Source organism: Balaenoptera physalus, assembly GCF_965194825.1.
Source record: "Balaenoptera physalus genome assembly, contig: HAP1_SCAFFOLD_1458, whole genome shotgun sequence".
Classification (NCBI taxonomy): domain Eukaryota; kingdom Metazoa; phylum Chordata; class Mammalia; order Artiodactyla; family Balaenopteridae; genus Balaenoptera; species Balaenoptera physalus.
In genome coordinates this window covers 129787-148007 of record NW_028125338.1, presented here as the reverse complement: position 1 = coordinate 148007, position 18221 = coordinate 129787, and positions in this window count along the sequence as shown.

The following is an 18221-nucleotide window of genomic DNA, read 5'->3' as shown; positions in this document are numbered from 1 at the left end:
GATCCTGTGCCCATTTTTTAATTGGGTTGTTTGTTTGTTTGTTTTTATTTGAGTTGAATTCTTTGTCTATTTTGGATGTTAACCCCTTGTCAGATATGTCATTTGCAAATATCTTCTTCCATTCAGTAGTCTGATGGTTTCTTTTGCTGTGCAAAAGCCTTTCAGTTGGATGTACTCCTACTATTTACTTTTGCTTTTGTTGTCTTTGCTTTTGGCATCAAATTCAAAAAAGTATTGTTAACACCAGTGTCAAAGCTCTTACTGCCTATGTTTTCTTCTAGGAATTTTATGGTTTCAGACCTTACATTTAAATCTTCAATCCATTTAGAATTGATTTTTGTGTATGGTGTAAGATAACGTTTCAGTTTCATTCTTTTGCATGTGGCTATCGAGTTTTCCCAGTACCACTTATTGAAGAGACGATCCTTTCCCCATTGTATATTCTTGGCTGCTTTGTCATAAGGTAATTGACCTTACATGTGTGAGTTTATTTCTGGTCTCTCTATTCTTTTCCATTGATCTACATGTCTGTTTTTATGTCAGTACTATACCATTTTGATTACTGTAGCTTTGTAATATAGTTTGAAATCAGGAAGTGTGATGCCTACAGTTTTCTTCTACGTTTTTAAGATTGCTTTGGCTATTTGGAGTCTTTTGTGGTTACATACAAATTTTAGGATTGTTCAATTGTTGTGAAAAATGCCATTGGAATTTTGATAGGGATTGCATTGAATCTGTAGATTGTTTTGAGTAGTATGGACATTTTAACAATATTAATTCTTCCAATCTGTGAGCACAGAATATTTTCCCATTTGTTCATGTCTTTTTCAGCTTTTTTCATCAATGTTTTCAGTATACAGGTCTTTTACCTTCTTGGTTAAATTTATTCCTAGGTATTTTATTCTTTTGATGCAATTATGAACAGGATTGTTTTAATTTCTTATTCTGGCAGTTTATTATTAATGTATAGAAATGCAACAGATTTTTGTCTGTTAAATAATTTTGTATACTGCAACTTTACTGAATGTTTTAGTTGTAACAGTTTTTTTGGTGGCGTCTTTAGGGTTTTCTATATCTAAAACCATGTCATTTTCACATAGTGACAATTTTGCTTCTCTTCTGATTTGGGTGCCTTTTGTTTCTTTTTCTTGCCTAATTGCTCTGGCTAGAACTTCCAATACTGTGTTCAATAAACGTGATGCCGGTGGATATCCTTGTCTTGTTCCTGATCTTAGAGGAAATGCTTTCCATTTTTCACCATTGAGTATGTTAGCTATGGTGTTGTCAGAGATGGTCGTTGAGCTATGTTTCCTGTAGACCTACTTTGTTGAGAGTTTTTGTCATGAATGGATTTTGAGTTTTCTCAAATGCTTTTTCTACATCTATTGACTATATGATTTTTGTCCTTTATTTGGTTAGTGTCATGTACCACATTGATTGATTTGTAAGATGTTGAACCATCCTTGCATCCCTGGAATAAATCCCACTTGATCATAGTGTATAATCCTTTTAATATATTATTGAATTTGGTGTGCTAATGTTTTGTTTGGTTTCTTTTTGCATCTATGTTCATCAGGGATATTGGCTTGTAATTTTCTTGTAGTGTATCTACACTGGGTATCTAGGTAACGTCTGGATAACAGGGTAATGTGGGCCTTATAAAATAAGTTTGGAAGTGTTCTCTCCTGTTCTGTTTATTGGAAGAGTTTGAGAATCTTTCATATTAATTCTTCCTTACATGTCCGGTAGAATTCAGCAGTGAAGCCACCTGGTCCTGGACTTTTGTTCATTGGGAGGTTTGAGAGTCTTTTTATCCTTTAGATATAAAAGCAGACTCCATGTATCCCACTATATTTTGGGGAAATTGTCTTAGGGATTCCCAGAGTATTTAGTGAAAATTCTGATTACCAATAATCTATAGAGAAGGTAAAATGGATCCCATAGTTACAAGTGATACTGTGTTTCATATGTATGTCTGTTTCTTCCATGACTTAGAACTCTAAAAATGTGTATGGAAACTGAATTAACGTTTACAATTATGGTTTATAGTTGTTAAGATGTTCTACATCTTAAAATGCCTATTTTGATATAGAATGACTGTCAAAATGTGAAGATGGAAGATGGTAAATTATATTAGGTGTATTTTACCACAATAAAAAAAATGGAGGGGGTGTGAAGATGGTTCAGAAAAAAAGAATTTTTCAAGGCTCTAAAACATATAAAGAGTTGGAGTTTTAAAAATTCCATCCATTTAATTACTGATGATAAAAATAAAGTCTCAGGTTTCTTAGCTGAAAATGAGATTAATAATACCTCTCTCTCAGTTTGATAAGAGGGGAAAGAAACAGATATAGAGCATATATCATAATAGCCCACACATAGCAAGCAGTAATACATAGCAGCTGCTGTTACAATCCCAAGAACCTAAATGCCCTCCTCAAGGTCATACAGCCAGTCTGTGGCAGAATCCAGCCCAGAATCTGGGTCTTTTGATCCTGAGTCTCTTAAACTATTACCATGCCAATCTGGCCACTAGGCACAAGGCATGAATCCTTTGTCCAGGCAGTGAATTTTCTGAATCTTTATATAGACCATTCTTTCCTTCAGTCTTTGTTTTGTATCTAAAGAATTAAATGTGAATACTATTTCTAAAGGGAATGCAAATATTTTGAAAGTCCTTCAAAATCTTTTTTTTTTTTTTTCGCCTTTTCAGAGTCCAGATGTCATTCAGAATTTGAAAATACCACCCATTCTGTCTTCAGGTCAGCTAAGTTTTACTTTCATCATCCAGTGCACCTACCAAGTGATCAAGATTTTTGCCATGAATCCTTAAGAAGAAGAGTGTTCATGAGGCATTCTTGGAAAGATTCCTTTCAGCATCATCCAGACAAACAAAGAGAACACACTTGTCTTCCTTCCTCTTATCAACATGTGGCAAAGACAAAGTCAGATTATACCAGAATAGAGAGCCTCAGTATCAATGTAAGCTTGGAAAACAAAGAAGTACAGCATACTACTAAAAGTCAGGCTAGAGATTTTCCAAAATATGACAAACAAGTTAATGACCTAAAAAGGGATCATAAGGCCACCCCAGAGTTAACAACTCAGCACACTGTGAGTTTAAATGAACTCTGGAACACGTATCAGGAGCGACAGAGGCAACAGAAACCTCCTGAGTTCAGTGCCAAGAAGGAACTTTCCTTGGTGGAGCGACTTGATCGTTTGGCTAAACTTCTTCAGCGTCCCATCACACATTCTCTCCAGCCCTCAGAAAGGACACAGCATGATAGCAAGGGGGAACAAGATGTTAAGGAATGGAGTGGTAGACAGCAACAGCAGAACAACAAGCTTCAGAAAAAGAAACGGTATAAAAGCCTGGAGAAATGCCGTAAAAACACAGGCGATCTTAAAAAAAAACAAGGTTCTTTCTACTCATCAAGCTGGGAGGGCCAATCAGATTACAATTGAACAGATTAAATTTGATAAATATATTCTGAGAAAACAGCCAGGTTTTCATTATATAAATAACACTTCTTCAGATTCTAGACACTCAGAGGAGAGTGAGCTGCTCACAGATACTGCCGCCAACATCCTTTCCATCACCACTTCTGTGGAATCAGATATATTGACCCAAACAGATAAGGAAGTGACTCTGCATGAGAGGGGCAGCTCTATTTCCACCATTGATACTGCCCGACTGACTGATCCATGCTTTTGGCCATGAAAGGGTTTGTTTGTCACCCAGGCGAATTAAACTAGACAGCAGCATCACCGACCATCAGAGGAGATACCTTGAGAAGCGGAGCGAGAAAAACAAGAAACCATTGAATACAGGTTACCCCCAAATTACTTCAGAGCACACCAGAAGCAAACACATCCAGCTACATGGCTACAGATTCCATCTGGCAATGTGACTGCATTTTTCATGGACTATTTAGTTAAGCTTTGCACACAGGTGAAAAATAGCCAATTGCCCTTTCCTCACTATAACATTTCTTACCAGCTGGAAAAGAGTGAGAAAGTGTAGTACAGTGCTGTTTGAGTCGTCATTCTTTTCATCAACACTCACTTACGAATTACCCTTTGGATGAAAGGCTTTGCTGCTAAATGCTTCAAAATCTGCAAAGTCTATACCTTTGGTACAGGGGAGCTTCAAGTTTAGAATGACCTCCATTCTGAACAATATTGCCTGGTTTTCTTGCCTGTTGGTTTTTGTTTATTCATTCCTCCCTGTCTTTTAAGAAATTCTGAGATGCTTTTAAGCGCGCACACACACACACGCAGACACATACATATATAAGTAATATGATATGATTGTTTTTTAAGTAAATGAAGAATTGGAATGATGGAAAATTAGACTGAAGCCAGGGAGGGGTGAGCTACAACATGATTTGAAAAATAAATACATGAAGAATTAAGAGTGACGGGAAGGCAAGTTGATACCTTGTGGATGTGGTTGCTAAAAATGAGCCACAAATTTTGCTTTATGTTTTCTAGCAATTAGTGTTGCTAGAATTTTGTGATCACTTACATAACTCTAATATAAAAGCAAGCGAAATTTTCAAAAGCATTACAGATATTTCTGGTACTGAGACTTCTTAAATTTCTCTCGTCTGTCCTCATAAAGAAGGCGTTGTGGTGTACCAAAATCCTCAACGGCGTCCTTACAGTACATTCTCAGTAACAACAATCATGTAAGGCTAATAGGGCCTTAGTTTAGGGAATTCCGTAAAGGCAGATTTCAAGGGGTCAGTAAATGCAGACCATTACTTTAACCCAAGATAAAATTGATTTGGAGAGGTGCTCTCCAAATAGGGATACTTGCAAAATGGTTCATTGGAGTATGAACCTTTTAAAATTTATATTTTTGTATATGTTTTACAGTGTATGAGTACAGCAATAATATATAATTTATAAATAAATATCTACTTTAGTAGTTTGTACTCAAAAATATTTTATCAGTGGGACCCCATGATCAAAACAATTTGGAGACCACTAGCTTAGCTGAAAGAAGGCACAAAACATTCAGACATTTAACCATAAATATTATTTCTCAATTGAGCTTTTGGTAGGTATTAAATGACAGTAATTACACATATAAATAGTACAATAAGACTCTTTTTTAAAGTAAGCCAAAAATTGGGACAGACACAGATTGAGGCTTTTTGTTCCATAGAGGAGGTAGGGGGAAAGGATGCAGATAGAGGGTTTTTTGGTGTGTGTACTAAAATACATAAACATAACACAGTTTACAGTTTTATCATTTTAAAGTATGCAGTTCAGTGGCGCTGAGTATATTCACAGTGTCTTACAACTATCACCACTATCTAGTTCCAGAGCTTTTTCATCACCCTAGTGGAAACCTCATACCCATTAAGCAGTTACTCTCTATTCCCCCTTCCTACCAGCCCCTGTCAATCACTAATCTACTTTTTGTCTCTGTGACCTTGCCTATTCTGGTTATTTCATTTAATTGGAATCATATCATATGTGGCCTTCGTGTCAGTCTTCTTTGACTCTAGAATAATCTTTCTGAGATTTATCCATGTCCCAGCATCTGTCAGTACTTCATTGCTTTTTATGGCTGAATAATATTTCATTATATGTTTAGACACATTTTATTTATGTGTTCATCCATTCATGAACATTTAGGTTGTTTCTACCTTTTGGCTATTGTGAATAGACCTGATATGAACATCTGTGTACAAGTTTTTATTTGAACAGCTACATACAGTTCTTTTGGGTATACACGTAAGAGTTGAAAATGCTGGGTCATTTGGTAGTTTTATTTGAAGCTTATTTAGGAACCATCAAACTGTTTTTCACAGTGGCCACACCATTTTACATTCCCAGCAACAATTTCTAAGGGTTCCAATTTCTCCACATTCACCAACACTCTTTGCTTACTTTTTTTTTTTTTTTTTTTTTTTTGCCATCCCAGTAGGTACAAAGTGGTATCTCACACTCATTGTCATTTTGATTGTGGTTTGTTTTGCCTTTCCCTTTGCATAATGACTAATGATGTTAAGTATCTTTTTATGTGCTTGTTGGCCATTTTAAAAATTTAATTAATTAATTAATTTTTGGCTGCATTTGGTCTTCGTTGCTGTGCATAGGCTTTCTCTAGTTGTGGCGAGCGGGGGCTACTCTTCGTTGTGGCGTGTGGGCTTCTCATTGCGGTGGCGTCTCTTGTTGCAAAGCACGAGCCCTAGGTGCGTGGGCTTCAGTAGTTGTGGCTTGCTGGCTCAGTAGTGGTGGCTCGTGGGCTCTAGAGCGCAGGCTCAGTAGTGTGGCGCCTGGGCTTAGTTGCTCCGTGGCATGTGGGATCTTCCTGGACCAGGGCTTGAACCCTGCGTTGTCAGGTGGATTCTTAACCACTGCGCCACCAGGGAAGTCCCTGCCCACTTTTTAATTAAGTTGTTTGGCCTTTTTGTTTTTGAGTTGTAAGAGTTCTTTATATATTCTGGATTGTGGAATCTTATCAGATGTGTAATTTGCAAATATTTGCTTCCACTCTCTGGGTTGTGTTTTCACTCACTACTGTTTTTTGAAGCACAGCAGTTTACTTTCAATGAAGCCCCAGTGTACCTATTTTTTCTTTTGTTGCTTGTGCTTTTGGTGTCATATTTAAGAAACCATTTGCCAAATCCAAAGTCATGAAGATTTGTCCGTATATTTTCTTTCAAGAATTTTATACTTTTAGTTCTTTCATTTGCATCTTGGATGTATATTGAGTTAATTTATTTATATGGTATGAGGTAGGGGTCAAACACTCTTTCCACATGGAATTGTCCCAAAATCAGCTGTTGAGACTGTTCTTTCTCCATTGAATGGTCTTGGCACCCTTGTCAAAAATCAGTTGACCATAGATGTGAGGGTTTATTTCTAGGCTCTCAGTTCTGTTCCATTGATCTATATGCTGATCTGTATGCCATTACTGCACTGATCTGGTTACTGGAGCTTTGTTGTAAGTTTTAAAATTGAGAAGTATGAGTCTTCCAACTTTGTTCTTTTTAAAGACTGTTTTGGCCAATCAGGGCCCTTGTGTCTCCATATGAATTTTAGGATCAGCTTTTTTTCATTTCTGCTGAAAAGGTTGTTGGGAATTTTATGTTAATTGCATTTAATATGTAGCTTGCTTTGGGGTTTATTGCCATCTTAACAACATTGTCTTCCAGCCGATGAACACAGGATGTTTTTCAATTTATTTAGGTCTTTAATTTCTTCCAGTAAGGTCTTGTAGTTGCCAATGTACAAGTGTTATACCTTCTTGTCTAAATTCATTCCTAAGTATTTGATTCTCGTGTTTTCTTTCTTTTTCTTTCTTATTTTTAATTGTGATAATATATGCATAACAAAATTTATCATCTTAACCATTTTTTCTTTGTAATTCTAGTTTATTTATTTTTCTTCCAGTTTTATTGATTTAATTGACATACAGCACTGTTTGTTTGAGTACAGCATAATGATTTGACTTACATACATCATGAAATGATTATCACAGTAAGTTTAGTGAACATCTATCATCTCATACAGATACAAAATTAAAGACATAGAAAAAAATATTTTCCTTGTGATGAGCACTCTTAGGATTTACTCTCTTAACCACTTTCATCTATAATATACAGCAGTGTTAGTTTTATTTATCGTGTTGTACGTTACATCCCTAAGAGTTGTTTACCTTATAACTGGAAGTTTGACTGCCCTCAACCAATTCCCACTCCCTCCCCCCACCCATTGCCTCTGTTAACCACAAATCTGATCTCTTTCTACGAGTTTGCTATCTTGTTTCTGAAGTATAATTAATCTACAACATTATGTTAGTTCCTGTGCACAAAATAGTGATTTGATATTTCTGTACGTTTCAAACACCACGGTAAGTCTAGTTACGATATGTCACTATGCAAAGATATTACATAGTTATTGACCGTATTCCCCACACTGTACACTTAATACCCGTGACTCATTTATTTTACAAATGGAAGTTTGGACTTCTTAATCTCCCTCACTTATTTCTTTCCTCCCTTCACCACCTCCCCTCTGACAACCACCTGTTTGTTTTCTATCTATAACTCTGTTTCTGTTTTGTTATGTTTGTTTGTTTTGGTTTTTAGATTTCACTTAGCATAATACCCTCTAGGTCCATCCATGTTGTTGCAAATGGCAAGATTTCATTCTTTTTATGGCTGAGCAATATTCCATTTCATAAATATATACACCACATTTTCTTTATCCATGGGCATTTAGGTTGCTTCCATATCTTGGCTATTGTAAATTATGCTGCAGTGACCATAGGGGTGTATATACCTTTTCGAATGAGTGTTTTTGTTTTCTTCAGAAAAATACCCATATGTTAATTGTTGGATCATGTGATAGTTCTGTTTTTAATTTTGTGAGGAGCCTCCAAACTGTTTTCCATAGTGGCTGCACCAATTTACATTCCCACCAACAGTGCACGAGTCTTCCCTTTTCTCTTCATCCTTGCCAGTACTTGTTGTATTTTGCTAATAGCCATTCTGACAAGTGGGAGGTGATATCTCATTGTGGTTTTGATTTTTATTTCCCTGATGATTAATAATGTTGAGCATCTTTTCATGTGCTTCTTGGCCATCTGTATGTCTTCTTTGCAAAAATGTCTATTCAGATCCTTTGCCCATTTTTAAAGATCAGGTTGTTTGGGTTTTTGATGTTGAGTTGTATGAGTTCTTTGTATATTCTGGGTATTAACCCCTTATCAGATAGATTGCTTGCAGATATCTTCTCCCATTCAGTAGATGATAGTTCCCTTCACTGTGGAATAGCTCTTTAGTTTGATGTAGTCCCATTTGTGTATTTTTGGTTTTGTTTCCCTTGCCTGAGGACACATATGCAAAAAAAAATTATTAAGATCAGTGTCAAAGAGCTCAGTGCCTATGTTTTCTTCAAGAAGCTTTGTCTCTTTTTTTGGTTGTGGTTTCAGTTCTTACATTTAAGTCTTTAATCCATTTTGAATTTGTTTTTGTGCATGGTGTAGTTTAATGGTATTAAATACATTCATATTGTTGTGCAGACATCACCGTCACCCATCTCTAGAACTCTTTTCATCTTGCAAAACTGAATTTCTACACTGACTCAAATAGCAACTCCCCATTCCACCTTATGCTCAAGCCCCTGGCAACCACCATTCTAAGAATTTGACTACTCTAGGTACCTCACGTAATTGGAATACAGTATTTGTCTTTAAGTAACAAGTTTACTTCACTTAGCATAATGTCCTCAAGGATCATCAGTGTTGTACCATCTGACAGGATTGTCTTTTTTTTTACGACTGAATGATACTGCGTTGTATGTACATACCACATTTTGTTTGTTCATTCATTCATCCATCCGTTAATAGATACTTGTGTTGCTTCCACCTTTAGACCATTGTGGATAATGCTGCTATGAACATGAGTGTACAAATATCCATTCAAGATCCTGCTTTCAATTTTGGGGGTTACATATCCAGAAGTGGAATGGCTGGATTATATGGTAGTTCTATTTGTAATTATTTGAGGAACCACCCTACTGTTTTCCACAGCAGCTGCCCATTTTACAGTCCCACCAACAGCACACAATGGTTCCACTTTTTCCACATCTTTGTCAACACTTGTTATTTTCTGTTTTTTTTTATAGTGGCATTCTAATGTGCATGAAGTGATATGTTTTTGATTTGCATTTCTTTCATGATTATATTGAGCATCTTTTTATATACTTCTTGGCCATTTGTATATCATCTTTGGAGAAATGTCTATTCAAGTACTTTGCCCATTCTTGAATCGCGTTATTTTTTGGTCATTGAGTTGTAGAAGTTCTTTACATATTCTGAGTATGAACCTCTTATCAGATATATGATTTATAAATTTTTCTCCCAATCAGTGGGTTGCCTTCTCACCTTTGTTGATTGTGTCCTTTGATGCCCAGAAATTTTTAATATTGATGTAGTCCCAATTGTCGAGTTTTGCTTTTGCTGCCTGTGCTTTTGGTGTCATATCTAAGAAGTCATTACCAAGTCCAATGCCATGAAGCTTTTCCCCAGTGTGTTCTTCCAAGAATGTTATGGTTTTAGGTCTTTAATCCATTTTGAGGTAATTTTTGTATACGATGTAAGATAAGGCTCCAACTTCATTCTCCCCCCCCCACCCCCCACCATTTCATTCTTTCTAAGAGCATGTGCATATCCAGTTTTCCCAGCACCATTTGTTAAGGAGACTGCTCTTTTCCTGTTGAATGGTCTTGGCCCCTTGTCAAGGGTCAGAGATCATTTGACCATGTGGCACAAAGGTTTATTTCTGGGCTCTCTATTCTAGTCCATTGATCTATTTATCTTTATGCCAGTATCACACTGTTATTGTATTACTGTTTTTTTTTTTTAAACAAATACTTTTTTAAAAATTTTTATTTATTCATTTATTTATTTATTCATTCATTTATGGCTGTGTTGGGTCTTCGTTTCTGTGCGAGGGCTTTCTCTAGTTGTGGCAAGTGGGGGCCACTCTTCATCATGGTGCGCGGGCCTCTCACTGTAGCGGCCTCTCTTGTTGCGGAGCACAGGCTCCAGACGCGCAGGCTCAGTAATTGTGGCTCACGGGCGTAGTTGCTCCGCGGCATGTGGGATCTTCCCAGACCAGGGCTCGAACCCGTGTCCCCTGCATTGGCAGGCAGATTCTCAACCACTGCGCCACCAGGGAAGCCCTGTATTACTGTTTTGAAATCAGGAAGTGTGAATCCTCCAACTTTGTTGTTCTCTTTCAAAATTGTTTTGGTTCTTCAGGGTTTCTTATCATTTTTAATGATTTCTTATTGTTTTCCATTTTTTTATTGCTATATGATTTTCTTTGAGTTGTTTTTTTGCTAACTTAGCAGCCATGTAATTAACAAATATGCTTAAGCCACTGTCTCAATGTACCACTCAGATATGAAATAGTATCTATTGACTCCATTATATGAAAAATTAAGAAACTGGTTGCACTTGCCCTACTTCTCCCCACTCTCCACCTACACACACTTCCCCCAACATAACAATATTCGTTAATTTTGTGAATGTTGTCTCAGTTCATTATGGTAGTATTACTACTGTATTGATTAGCTTTATTTTTAAGAAGTATAGCATTTTTCTTCCATGTTATAAGCAAAATCACCATTTTATGTGTTTTTTAAAGGGGGTCAATATCATCAGTCTTTTCAGTGTAACTGTTTGTGAGTTTATTAATTTAAATAATTTTATTGATTAGCTAGATTTTTCAACAGTTGTTCAGGAGTGAGCATCTCTTCAGTTCTTATAAATTTGAGATTATCATTCTGTAACCTTTGTATAGGAATAACAACTTGTTTGGGTACAAAACTTTTGAATAATAATCTTTAATTCAAAACTCAGTCAGATTTGCTCCCCCTTTCTGGACACATACAATTAATATTTCTGTGCCAGAGGCAACCCTAATATTTTTTCCCTATTGGATCCTGGATTGTTGTTGGGTTTTTAAAATTTAAGTTTTCTTACTTTCCCAGGGTATGTCTCAGCGTTGGTCAATCTCTATTGATTTTTTAAAAATAAAATTTACATACCTTACAATTCATTCTTGTAAAGTATACAATTCCGTGGTTTTCAGTATATTCAGAGGAGGTTATACAACTGTCACCACTAATTCCAGAACTTTTTGTCATACCAAAAAGAAACCCTGTGCCCCTTCACAGTCATTTCCTAGCCTTCAACCATTAATCTACTTTCTGTATCTATGGATTTGCCCATTGGGCACATTTTATATAAGCAAATCATGCAATATGTGGCCTTTTGTGTCTGGCTTCTTTTACTTAATATTTTCAAGGTCCATCCATTTTGTAGCAGGAATCAGTACTTGTTGTTTGTTATGAACAGTAACAAACAGTATTTCAAATACATATACAACATGTTTATTCATGAGTTGTTGGACATGTGGATTGTTTCTGCTTTTTTGGCCATTATGAAAAATGGTGCTGTAAACATTAATGTACAGGTTTTTGTGTGGACATGTTCCTTCAATTTTCTTACGTACATACCTAGGCGTAGAATTGCTGGATCATATGGTAACTCTGTTTAAGCTTCTGAGTAACTGCCAAAGTGTCTTCCAGAGTGGCTGCACCATTTTATATTCCCACCTGGATCATATTTCAGTTTGTCTACATCCTCATCAACACTTGTTGTCTGTCTTTTGAGAACAGCTATCTTAATGGGTGTGAAGAGGTATCTCACTTTTTAATGATTTTAATTTGCATTTCGCTAATGACTAAGATGTTGAGCATCTTTTCATATGCTTATTGGCCATTTGTTTACCTTTAGAGAAATGTCTATTCCAATCCTTTGCCCATTTTAAAATTGGCTTATTTGTCATTTTATTACTGAGTTCTGTTTCTTTGTCTATTCTGAATACAAATCCCTTATTAGGATATGTTTTGCAAACATGTTCTTTCATTCTGTGCCGTCCTTTTCACTTTCTTGATGATTTTACTTGTGGTACAAAAGTTTTAATTTTGACAAAGTACAATTTGTCTGTTTCTTCTTTTGTCACTTGTGCTTTTCATGTCATATCTAAAACTATTGTCTAACCCAAGGTTACAAAATATTGACTCTTTGTTTTCTTCTAAAAGTTTTATAATTTTAGTTCTTACTTTTAGTTCTATGATCATTTTTTAGTTAACTTTTGTATGTGGCATTGAGGTAGTACAGTTTTATTCTTTTGCCTGTGGATATCCAGTGTCTTAGTACCATTTGTTGCAAAGACTATTCTTTCTTCCATTGAATTGTCTGGGCACCCTTGGCAAAAATCAATTGATCATAAGAAAAAAAAAAATCAGAAAAATCAAAATAAACTTAAAAAATGAAAAAAAAGCGATTGATTATAAATGTAAGGGTTTATTCTAGACGATAAACCCTATTTTATTGATCTATATGTCACTCTTTATGCCACTACCACACTGTCTAACTAGTGTGACTCCTCCAACTTTGTTTTTTCTTTTTCAAGATTGTTTTATCTATTCTTAAGTCATAGGAATATTCAGATCAGCTTGTCAATTTCTGCCAAAAAGAAAAAAAAAGACAACTTGAATCTTGGGTAGGGATTGCATTGAAACTGTAGAAAAATTTAGGGAGTACTGCTGTCATAACGATATTAAATCTTCTAATCCATGAACTGGGGTGTTTTTCCATTTATTTAGGTCATCTTTAATTTCTTCAACGATGTTTGTGGGTTCCACTTCTTTGTAGTTTGGCACTTCTGTTGTTAAAAGTATCCCTGAGTATTTTATTCTTTTTGATACCAGTGTAACTAGTATTGGTTTCTTAAGTTCATTTTGGGAATTTTCCTTGTGGTACAGGAATATTACTGGTTTTTGTATGTATTTTGGTTCCTGCAACTTTGCTGAACTTGCTTATAAGTTTGAGTAATTTGTGTTTGTGTGTTCCTTAGTGTTTTCTATATAAAATATTGTGTCATTTGCAAATAGAGATAGTTTTCCTTCTTCTTTCCGATATCATGTCATTTATCTCTTTTTCTTCCCTAGTTGCCCTTGCTAGAACCTCCAGTACTGTGTTGAATAGAAGTGTTAAGAATGAGTATCCTTGTCTTGTTCCTGATTTTAAGGAGAAATCTTTCTGGTCATTAAGCATGATGTTAGCTGTGAGTTTTTTTTATAAATGCCCTTTATCAGGTTGAGGAACTTCTATTCCTGTTTTGTTGAGTGTTTTTATTATGGAAGGGTTTTGGGTTTTGCCATATGCTTGTTCTATGTATAGTGAAATGATCCTATGTTTTCTTTATGAAGATGGTGTGTTACGTTGATTGATAATCATATATTGAACCAACTTTGCCTTCTTGGGATAAATTCCTCTTGGTCTTAATGTATAATCAATCCCTCTTCTGTGTTGCTGGATTCAGTTTGCTAGTATTTTGTTGAGGATTTTCCTTCTATATTCATAAGGGGTATTGGTCTGTAGTTTTACTGTATCTTTGCCTTTTTTATCAGGGTAATAATCTCCTTATAGAAAGAATTGGGAAGTAATCCTTCTTCTCATTTTGTTTTGATGATGATGTTGTTTTTTGAGTTTGTGAATGGTTGTTGTTAATTCTACTTTAAATGTTTTTTAGAATTCACCAGTTTGGGCCTGGGCTTTTCTTTGGGGGGTGTTTTCTGATTACTGTCTCAGCCTCTGTCCTTATTATAGGTTTGTTCAGATTTTCTATTTTTGCTTGAGTCAGTTTTGCTAGGTTGTTTTTCTAGGAATTTGTCTATTTCATCTAGGTTACCTAATTTGTTGACATGTGATTGTTCATAATATTCCCTTATGATCCTTTTTAATTTCTGTGTGATTGGTAGTAACATCCCCTGGTTCATTCTTAATGTAAATGATTTGAGTTTTCCCCTTTTTGCCTTTGGTGAATTCTAGCTAAAGATTTGTCCATTTTTGTTGACCTTTTCCAAGAACCAACTTTTGATTTCTTTGATTTTTCTCTTTTTTTGATTCTCTGATTCATTTATTTTCATTCTAATCTATATAATTTCCTTCATTTTGCCTGCTTTGGGTTTTATTTGGTCTTCTTTTTCTGGTTTCTTAAGGTTGAAGGTGAGGTTATAGTTTCGAAATCTTTCTTCTTTTAATATGGACATTTACAGATACAAATATCTGTAAGCTCTGCCTTCACTGCATCCCAAAGGTTTTGGTATGTTTTGCTTTCATTTTCATTCATCTCAAAGTATTTTCTAATTGCCCTTGTGATTTCTTCTTTGAACATTGGTAGTTAAGAGTGTGTCATTTAATTTCTCTATATTTTTGAATTTCCCAAATTTCCTTATTGATTTCTAGTTTCATTCCATTGTGGTCAGAAAACATACTTTGTATAATTTGTAAATATATTGTGACTTGTTTTATGGCCTAGCACATGGTCTCTCCTGGAGAACATTATTATGTTCCCTCAGAAGAATGTGTATTCTGCTTCTGTTGGTTGGAGTATTATGTATATGTCTTTAGGTCTAGTTGGATTATAGTGTTGTTCAAGCCTTCTATTTCCTTATTGGTCTGTCGAGTTTTTCTACCCATTTTGAAAGTGTACTATTGCAGTCTCCAGCTATTACTATTGAATTGTCTATGTCTCCCTTCATTTCTGTCAGTTCTTTTCCTTTGGTACCTGTCCTTGGTTTTCCAACACATGGCAGACATTCATTAATTTTTGGATGAAGTGTGTGAATTTGTCAACTACCTTTTAGTCTCCCTGTATTGTCCTAGCTTATCTTGGATCCATTTCATTAAGTCCATGTTCTTTTTCAATTTTCTCTAGAGTGAGACTACAAATTCTTTATTGACTAAAATGGGTAAACCTTCGGGCAAAATAAATTCTTTCTCTTTCCCTTCTTTTTTTCCTTCCTTTCTTCCACTTGTTTCTTTATAAATTTATTTATTTTATTTATTTATTTTTGGCTGCGTTGGGCCTTCATTGCTGCACCCAGGCTTTCTCTAGTTGTGGTGAGCGAGGGCTACTCTTCATTGTGGTGCGGGAGCTTCTCATTGCCGTGGCTCCTCTTGTTGTGGCGCACGGGCTCTAGGCACGCAGGCTTCAGTAGTTGTGGCACGTGAGCTCAGTAGTTGTGGCTCACAGGCTCTAGAGCACAGGCTCAGTAATTGTGGCACCTTGGCTTTTTTGCTCCGTGGCATATGGGACCTTCCCAGACCAGGGCTCGAACCCGTGTCCCCTGCATTGGCAGGCGGATTCTTAACCACTGCGCCACCAGGGAAGCCCCCTTTCTTCCACTTTAATGCTATAGAATATTTTCATAAATCCTTCTCTTTTGTTTTCAGATGACCTTTGTCTCAAAACATTCTGTGGAAGCCATTTATTTGATCACAACCATTTATTTGATCACATTTGATGACCTTATTACCTATTTACAAGATACTGCTTGAGTCCCCTTCCTAGGACATGAACTTGAAGGCTCATTGTGTATGGCTTGTATTTCTTTTGCCCCTCAGAGTTTGGGAAAGGCAGAAAGATAGTAATTGATTCTAGGACTCTGGACAGCTACAGTAGGTGACATTTTTCTCTGCCATTGTTGTGAAACTCATAAATTGATGGCCACCTTATCAAGTGTGGAGGTGAGGAAAGTATCTTGTTCTATAGGACATGCCCTTGGGGTTTTGCTATTACACTACTGTAAAGTCACCTGGCAGCTGCTTTCATAGCATTGTTGTGTGGGCAGTGATATGGCTGAGGCCTTATTTTTTTCTAGCAAATCTTAGTAATAAAACTAAGATATTTAGACTTAAAAGGTTATTTCCCATCCCTTTTTCTGACTTCTTCCTGGCCAGAGCAGGCATACAGTAAACCATTCTGGCAAGGACATAAGGAGCTATTTTTTCACAGGGAACATGTCTCCAATTGGGACATTTATCTTTCTCCTGGGCCACTTATCACCTCAGTCCCTTTTCTGAGATACCAGTGGGATATTTTGAATTGTTGACTCACCTTTTACCCTTCTGCTGTATGGTCCTTTGTGTAGGAAGAGCTTTGTGGTGGCTCCTTATATTTATTCCCAGTTGTTTCTTTAGATATTATTTCTGGGATTTTGTGGTGTGAGTTGAGTCTGTTCCCTACATTCTGAATATTTTTTTACTTTTTAAATAAATTTGTTTATTTATGTAGTTAGTTATTTTGGCTGCGTTGGGTCTTTGTGCACGGGCTTTCTCTGGTTGTGGTGAGGGGGGGTTACTCTTCGTTGTGGTGCGCGGGCTTCTCATCGTGGTGGCTTCTCTTGTTGTGGAGCACGGGCTCTAGGCATGTGGGCTTCAGTAGTTGTGGCACATGGGCTCAGTAGTTATGGCTCGTGGGCTCTAGAGCGCAGGCTCAGTAGCTGTGGCACACGGGCTTAGTTGCTCCACGGCATGTGGGATCTTCCCTGACCAGGGCTCGAACCCATGTCCCCTGTCTTGGCAGGTGGATTCTCAACCACTGTGCCACCAGAGAAGCCCTGTTTCTTTTACTTTTTGATGTTTTTTGTTTGTGTCTCTCAGTTATGAAAGAAAAGGTTCATTAAGGTCTCTGTGCTGTCATATTTTCTAAAATCCATTATCTGTTTTCTCAGTTTTGTTTTCTCTCTCTCTTTTATATTCGATTTCTTCCTTTTCTGTAGGCTCCTTCCTCTCAGCTAGAACCATGCTTATGTCTCTCCTTATCATAGACTGGGGAGTGGAGGGCTTGCCTGTGGTTGATGCTTCTACCACTTTACATCTCTCTCTTCTCTTTATTACTAAATACTTTTGTCAAAAAAGATGTTTTATTACTTTTGAGTGTAAAAGTAAAAAGATAACTAAATATAAAGAGTTTAGATAATATATAAAATATAAAGACCTTGGAAATCACCCATAATTCTCACCATCCTGAAATAGTCGTGATTAACATTACAGATAAGCTTCCAGGTTTATATTTTATGATTCTCATACCTACTGCCTATCTTGGATCTATTTTATTAGGTCTGCAATCTAATGAAGCTAAATATCAAATGAAGAACTCCATGAGAGCATAAAATGAGAGCTTTTTTAATGTTTAATTAAATGTTTACCAGTGTTTCTTACACTTTTATAAAACAGGCCGATTTCATACCAGTCTTCACAATCATGTTCATATATGGAGAGAAACAACAGTCCAAAAAAATGAAATCATACTATGTATATTGTTTTGAAGCTCTGCACTTAGTATATCATAGACATCTTTCTATGCAGTAAATAAAGATTTATGTAGTCATTGTTAATAGCTTTATGGGTTCCATTGTATAAATATAATAGTTAGTTAGTTCCAAATGACAGATATTTAAGTTTTTTTGGAAATTTTCTTTATCATAATCCGCACTTCGATGGGTAGTCTTGTTACATCTTTCTGAATTTTTCAATTTCCTTGAGAAACATTTCTAAACATGGAATTTCTGGGTTACCAAGTAGGCACATTAAAAATGTTTAAGCCACACTACTAAATTGTCCTTCTGAAATGTTGATTCAATTATTTGTTCACCAGTAATGTGCAATAATATTTTGGTCAATACCTGCCAACAGCATTCTTGTTAATACTTGCCACATAGGCCAGAAATATGGTATCTATCCTGATCCACATTTCTTTAATCACACGGAGTTTTTAGTTTCTTTTGTGTGTTGATCGACCGTATTTCTTCTTTTTTGAACTGCCTAT